The sequence below is a fragment of the Chrysemys picta genome, unplaced genomic scaffold, assembly GCF_011386835.1.
Source record: "Chrysemys picta bellii isolate R12L10 unplaced genomic scaffold, ASM1138683v2 scaf1201, whole genome shotgun sequence".
In the NCBI taxonomy this organism is placed as follows: Eukaryota; Metazoa; Chordata; order Testudines; family Emydidae; genus Chrysemys; species Chrysemys picta.
Genome location: NW_027053908.1, coordinates 12,872 through 19,624, shown reverse-complemented (window position 1 = coordinate 19,624; position 6,753 = coordinate 12,872). Strand labels below are relative to the sequence as shown.

Sequence of the window (6,753 nt, the reverse complement as noted above, 5' to 3'; positions counted from 1 at the left end):
AGCTCAAACCCACAGAGACCTCAACCCTTTTTAAAGGGGGTTCGCTCCGCCTCAGGTATGGAAGGGATCCATAAAGCATTTTGGTTGGTAAGGAATGGACCTTGATCCTTGTTTACAGGGAGGTCCTTTTACCGGGCACCTGAAGGGGGATTAAGCCTGTGAGGAGAAGTGTCGAACCCGATCCCTCGGTACAGGGGTGCGGTGTGTGCTGTGTGTGTGGTGTGTGCAGCCGTTGGCCGTGGCTTTTTCTTCCCTTTTCCTGTAGTTTCTTTGGTGCTTGTGTCATCTTGTTCATTTTGTCCTTTGAGTTGCTAGAAAGAGAGAGGTGAAGCGGGTTAGGTGTGGCTCAGTAGAGAGCACGTGTACAAGGTAGATTCAGATGATATTGGCAAGGTACTCGGCCCTGCCGGAAATTACCCTAATTCCTACTTTTCGGCACCGATCTCTTTCAGAACGCAGGAGAGCTTGCGGCAGAAGGCGAGTCCAGGTGGATGCAGAGGACGCGGGCTTTGACTTGGCTGAGTGCGTGAGTGAGGAGGGCACGGGACAGCTAGTAGGACAAACCCTGAACCCTCTCAAGAGGCTGGTTTCTAGAACTACCTCCCAAATGGCAGTGTTACCTTGTGAAAGACAGGAAAAGACCCACACCCTAGTTAGAGGGAGCTCACTTTGGACCTTGGCGTGAAGAGGGCCAACGCAGAGAGGAGAAAAGGGAAAGCGACCTGAACCCTGATTACAGTGCAGTCACCCTTTTTTTAGTAAAATATACCTCCTTTACACTGTTGGGGTGGGGGAGTCCTGAATGTGAAAAGATCTGGAAATGAACAGGTAAGAGAGGGATCCTGCTGAGTGTCCCCTTTCCAATCAATCCTCCGTCCCTCAGCGACACCCTTCCCGACTTACCTCCTACCCCACCAAGAAAATGACAACTTTGTGCCCCCTACCTTTACCAAAAAAGACCCCTCTGACTTGTGACGCGGTCCTGTTAGTAGGGTTAGGTGCACCCACGTGCCGGCTCTGAATACCACCGCATCTACCTACAACATCTCAACATGAACACATTTCAGAAAGGACCGCCACCTCAATCTCTTCAAAAGTAGCCCGAGGAATCTCCTCTCTTTATCACCAAAGAGACACAAGGCCAGGAATTCGGACACAAGTAACGGAGCTGTCCGAATCCCTACAGTTGACGCTCGTCAGTCCGACAGCGTTCTTTCTTGTGCACAAGAAAACAAAGGGTGAAAGTTGTGGTTGGTTGAGCGGTGTAAATTGGGCAGGGCAAAAGGACTTGAGGAAGGATTACACGGAAGTGAGGGTCCGAAAGGAGCCCCCCACCTCCCCTGTTCATTTCCAGACTTTGTGACGTTTGCTTGGTTGGGCCATTTCTTGGCTTTTTTGAGAAACGGGGCGAATTTTCCACGGCCTCCGCCATCCCCTTACAGCCGCCCCTTCGCCACACCATGTTCCATCTGACCGGGATAGGTCCCCAGTAAGATTTCACTTCAAATCTCAAAAAAGCCAAGTAGAAATCATTCTGTGGGAATTTACTGTGACTAAGAGAAACAGAAGTTCAACCCTTCTCAAGTGCTGGAGGGTCGGGGGGAGTCGCTAAGCCACAGGCACAGAAAGGCTCCCCTAGCCTAAGCGTGAGCGGTATAAGACCTTACACCCTAGTTACAGGGCAGTCATTTTGCCGGGCGTGTCAAAGTGACCTGTTAATTTGCATGGCAAAGGAGACCGAAACCCTCCTTACAGGGTGGTCCTTAAGCCTGGGGCCTTGCAATGGGCCAGAGCGAAAAGCGCTGTAAAGGAGAGACCTCCGTTCCCTCGGAAGTGGGTGGTCTCGTTGCCCAGCGAGTGCCAACGGCCCAAGAGGAGTTAGAAAGGGGAGACCTGCACCCTTCTGACAGGGAGAGGTCAACTGCACGGGGCATTTTAAAGGCTAAGTCCTAAGGAGCTCAAACCCACAGAGACCTCAACCCTTTTTAAAGGGGGTTCGCTCCGCCTCAGGTATGGAAGGGATCCATAAAGCATTTTGGTTGGTAAGGAATGGACCTTGATCCTTGTTTACAGGGAGGTCCTTTTACCGGGCACTTGAAGGGGGATTAAGCCTGTGAGGAGAAGTGTCGAACCCAATCCCTCGGTACAGGGGTGCGGTGTGTGCGGTGTGTGCAGCCGTTGGCCGTGGCTTTTTCTTCCCTTTTCCTGCAGTTTCTTTGGTGCTTGTGTCGTCTTGTCCATTTTGTCCTTTGAGTTGCTAGAAAGAGAGAGGTGAAGCGGGTTAGCTGTGGCTCAGTAGAGAGCACGTGTACAAGGTAGATTCAGATGACATTGGGAAGGTACTCGGCCCTGCCGGAAATTACCCTAATGCCTACTTTTCGGCACCGATCTCTTTCAGAGCGCAGGAGAGCTTGCGGCAGAAGGCGGGTCCAGGTGGATGCAGAGGACGCGGGCTTTGACTTGGCTGAGTGCGTGAGTGAGGAGGGCACGGGACAGCTAGTAGGGCAAACCCTGAACCCTCTCAAGAGGCTGGTTTCTAGAACTATCTTCCAAATGGCAGTGTTACCTTGTGAAAGGCAGGGAAAGACCCACACCCTAGTTAGAGGGAGCTCACTTTGGACCTTGGCGTGAAGAGGGCCGATGCAGAGAGGAGAAAAGGGAAAGCGACCTGAACCCTGATTACAGGGCAGTCATCCTTTCTTTAATATAATACACCTCCTTTACACAATGAGGGTGGGGGGAGTCCTGAATGTGAAAAGATCTGGAAATGAACAGGTAAGGGAGGGATCCTGCTGAGTGTCCCCTTTCCAATCAATCCTCCGTCCCTCAGCGACACCCTTCCCGACTTACCTCCTACCCCACCAAGAAAATGACAACTTTGTGCCCCCTACCTTTACCAGAAAAGACCCCTTTTACTTGTGACGCGGTCCTGTTAGTAGGGTTAGGTGCACCCACCTGCCGGCTCTGAATACCACCGCATCTACCTACAACATCTCAACATGAACACATTTCAGAAAGGACCGCCACCTCAGTCTCTTCCAACGTAGCCCGAGGAATCTCCTCTCTTTATCACCAAAGAGACACAAGGCCAGGAATTCGGACACAACAAACGGAGCTGTCCGAATCCCTACAGTTAACGCTCGTCAGTCCGACAGCGTTCTTTCTTGTGCACAAGAAAACAAAGGGGAAAGTTGTGGTTGGTTGAGCGGTGTAAATTGGGCAGGGCAAAAGGACTTGAGGAAGGATTACACGGAAGTGAGGGTCCGAAAGGAGCCCCCCACCTCCCCTGTTCATTTCCAGACTTTGTGACGTTTGCTTGGTTGGGCCATTTCTTGGCTTTTTTGAGAAAAGGGGCGAATTTTCCACGGCCTCCTCCATCCCCTTACAGCCGCCCCTTCGCCACACCATGTTCCATCTGACCGGGATAGGTCCCAAATAAGATTTCACTTCAAATCTCAAAAAAGCCAAGTAGAAATCATTCTGTGGGAATTTACTGTGACTAAGAGAAACAGAAGTTCAACTCTTCTCAAGTGGTGGAGGGTCGGGGGGAGTCGCTAAGCCACAGGCACAGAAAGGCTCCCCTAGCTTAAGCGTGAGAGGTATAAGACCTTACACCCTGGTTACAGGGCAGTCATTTTGCCGGGCGTGTCAAAGTGACCTGTTAATTTGCATGGCAAAGGAGACCGAAACCCTCCTTACAGGGTGGTCCTTAAGCCAGGGGCCTTCCAATGGGCCAGAGCGAAAAGCGCTGTAAAGGAGAGACCTCCGTTCCCTCGGAAGTGGGTGGTCTCGTTGCCCAGCGAGTGCCAACGGCCCAAGAGGAGTTAGAAAGGGGAGACCTGCACCCTTCTGACAGGGAGAGGTCAACGGCCCGGGGCATTTTAAAGGCTAGGTCCTAAGGAGCTCAAACCCACAGAGACCTCAACCCGTTTTAAAGGGGGCTCGCTCCTCCTCAGCTATGGAAGGGACCCATAAAGCATTTTGGTTGGCAAGGAATGGACCGTGATCCTTGTTTACAGGGAGGTCCTTTTACCGGGCACCTGAAGGGGGATTAAGCCTGTGAGGAGAAGTGTCGAACCCGATCCCTCGGTACAGGGGTGCTGTGTGTGCGGTGTGTGCAGCCGTTGGCCGTGGCTTTTTCTTCCCTTTTCCTGCAGTTTCTTTGGTGCTTGTGTCGTCTTGTCCATTTTGTCCTTTGAGTTGCTAGAAAGAGAGAGGTGAAGCGGGTTAGGTGTGGCTCAGTAGAGAGCACGTGTACAAGGTAGATTCAGATGACATTGGCAAGGTACTCGGCCCTGCCGGAAATTACCCTAATGCCTACTTTTCGGCACCGATCTCTTTCAGAGCGCAGGAGGGCTTGCGGCAGAAGGCGGGTCCAGGTGGATGCAGAGGACGCGGGCTTTGACTTGGCTGAGTGCGTGAGTGAGGAGGGCACGGGACAGCTAGTAGGACAAACCCTGAACCCTCTCAAGAGGCTGGTTTCTAGAACTATCTTCCAAATGGCAGTGTTACCTTGTGAAAGGCAGGGAAAGACCCACACCCTAGTTAGAGGGAGCTCACTTTGGACCTTGGCGTGAAGAGGGCCGATGCAGAGAGGAGAAAAGGGAAAGCGACCTGAACCCTGATTACAGGGCAGTCACCCTTTCTTTAATATAATACACCTCCGTTACACAATGAGGGTGGGGGGAGTCCTGAATGTGAAAAGATCTGGAAATGAACAGGTAAGGGAGGGATCCTGCTGAGTGTCCCCTTTCCAATCAATCCTCCGTCCCTCAGCGACACCCTTCCCGACTTACCTCCTACCCCACCAAGAAAATGACAACTTTGTGCCCCCTACCTTTACCAGAAAAGACCCCTTTTACTTGTGACGCGGTCCTGTTAGTAGGGTTAGGTGCACCCACGTGCCGGCTCTGAATACCACCGCATCTACCTACAACATCTCAACATGAACACATTTCAGAAAGGACCCCCACCTCAGTCTCTTCCAACGTAGCCCGAGGAATCTCCTCTCTTTATCACCAAAGAGACACAAGGCCAGGAATTCGGACACAACAAACGGAGCTGTCCGAATCCCTACAGTTAACGCTCGTCAGTCCGACAGCGTTCTTTCTTGTGCACAAGAAAACAAAGGGGAAAGTTGTGGTTGGTTGAGCGGTGTAAATTGGGCAGGGCAAAAGGACTTGAGGAAGGATTACACGGAAGTGAGGGTCCGAAAGGAGCCCCCCACCTCCCCTGTTCATTTCCAGACTTTGTGACGTTTGCTTGGTTGGGCCATTTCTTGGCTTTTTTGAGAAAAGGGGCGAATTTTCCACGGCCTCCTCCATCCCCTTACAGCCGCCCCTTCGCCACACCATGTTCCATCTGACCGGGATAGGTCCCAAATAAGATTTCACTTCAAATCTCAAAAAAGCCAAGTAGAAATCATTCTGTGGGAATTTACTGTGACTAAGAGAAACAGAAGTTCAACTCTTCTCAAGTGGTGGAGGGTCGGGGGGAGTCGCTAAGCTACAGGCACAGAAAGGCTCCCCTAGCTTAAGCGTGAGAGGTATAAGACCTTACACCCTGGTTACAGGGCAGTCATTTTGCCGGGCGTGTCAAAGTGACCTGTTAATTTGCATGGCAAAGGAGACCGAAACCCTCCTTACAGGGTGGTCCTTAAGCCTGGGGCCTTGCAATGGGCCAGAGCGAAAAGCGCTGTAAAGGAGAGACCTCCGTTCCCTCGGAAGTGGGTGGTCTCGTTGCCCAGCGAGTGCCAACGGCCCAAGAGGAGTTAGAAAGGGGAGACCTGCACCCTTCTGACAGGGAGAGGTCAACTGCACGGGGCATTTTAAAGGCTAAGTCCTAAGGAGCTCAAACCCACAGAGACCTCAACCCTTTTTAAAGGGGGTTCGCTCCGCCTCAGGTATGGAAGGGATCCATAAAGCATTTTGGTTGGTAAGGAATGGACCTTGATCCTTGTTTACAGGGAGGTCCTTTTACCGGGCACTTGAAGGGGGATTAAGCCTGTGAGGAGAAGTGTCGAACCCAATCCCTCGGTACAGGGGTGCGGTGTGTGCGGTGTGTGCAGCCGTTGGCCGTGGCTTTTTCTTCCCTTTTCCTGCAGTTTCTTTGGTGCTTGTGTCGTCTTGTCCATTTTGTCCTTTGAGTTGCTAGAAAGAGAGAGGTGAAGCGGGTTAGCTGTGGCTCAGTAGAGAGCACGTGTACAAGGTAGATTCAGATGACATTGGCAAGGTACTCGGCCCTGCCGGAAATTACCCTAATGCCTACTTTTCGGCACCGATCTCTTTCAGAGCGCAGGAGGGCTTGCGGCAGAAGGCGGGTCCAGGTGGATGCAGAGGACGCGGGCTTTGACTTGGCTGAGTGCGTGAGTGAGGAGGGCACGGGACAGCTAGTAGGGCAAACCCTGAACCCTCTCAAGAGGCTGGTTTCTAGAACTATCTTCCAAATGGCAGTGTTACCTTGTGAAAGGCAGGGAAAGACCCACACCCTAGTTAGAGGGAGCTCACTTTGGACCTTGGCGTGAAGAGGGCCGATGCAGAGAGGAGAAAAGGGAAAGCGACCTGAACCCTGATTACAGGGCAGTCACCCCCACCTCTCCTGTTCATTTCCAGACTTTGCGACGTTTGCTTGGTTGGGCCATTTCTTGGCTTTTTTGAGAAAAGGGGCGAATTTTCCACGGCCTCCGCCATCCCCTTACAGCCGCCCCTTCGCCACACCATGTTCCATCTGACCGCGATAGGTCCCAAGTAAGAT

The 6,753-nt window shown here is 52.1% G+C and overlaps 1 long non-coding RNA gene across 1 annotated transcript; it reads right to left on the bottom strand.

The window, feature by feature from the left end:
• Positions 1 to 967: 967 nt before the first annotated feature.
• LOC135979764 (uncharacterized) lies at positions 968 to 6,392 on the bottom strand. Its single transcript, XR_010597010.1, has 4 exons — positions 6,256 to 6,392; positions 4,310 to 6,149; positions 2,364 to 4,203; positions 968 to 2,257 (listed from the first exon to the last, which is right to left on the bottom strand). It is a non-coding gene; the product is annotated as an uncharacterized LOC135979764 (long non-coding RNA).
• Positions 6,393 to 6,753: the final 361 nt, after the last annotated feature.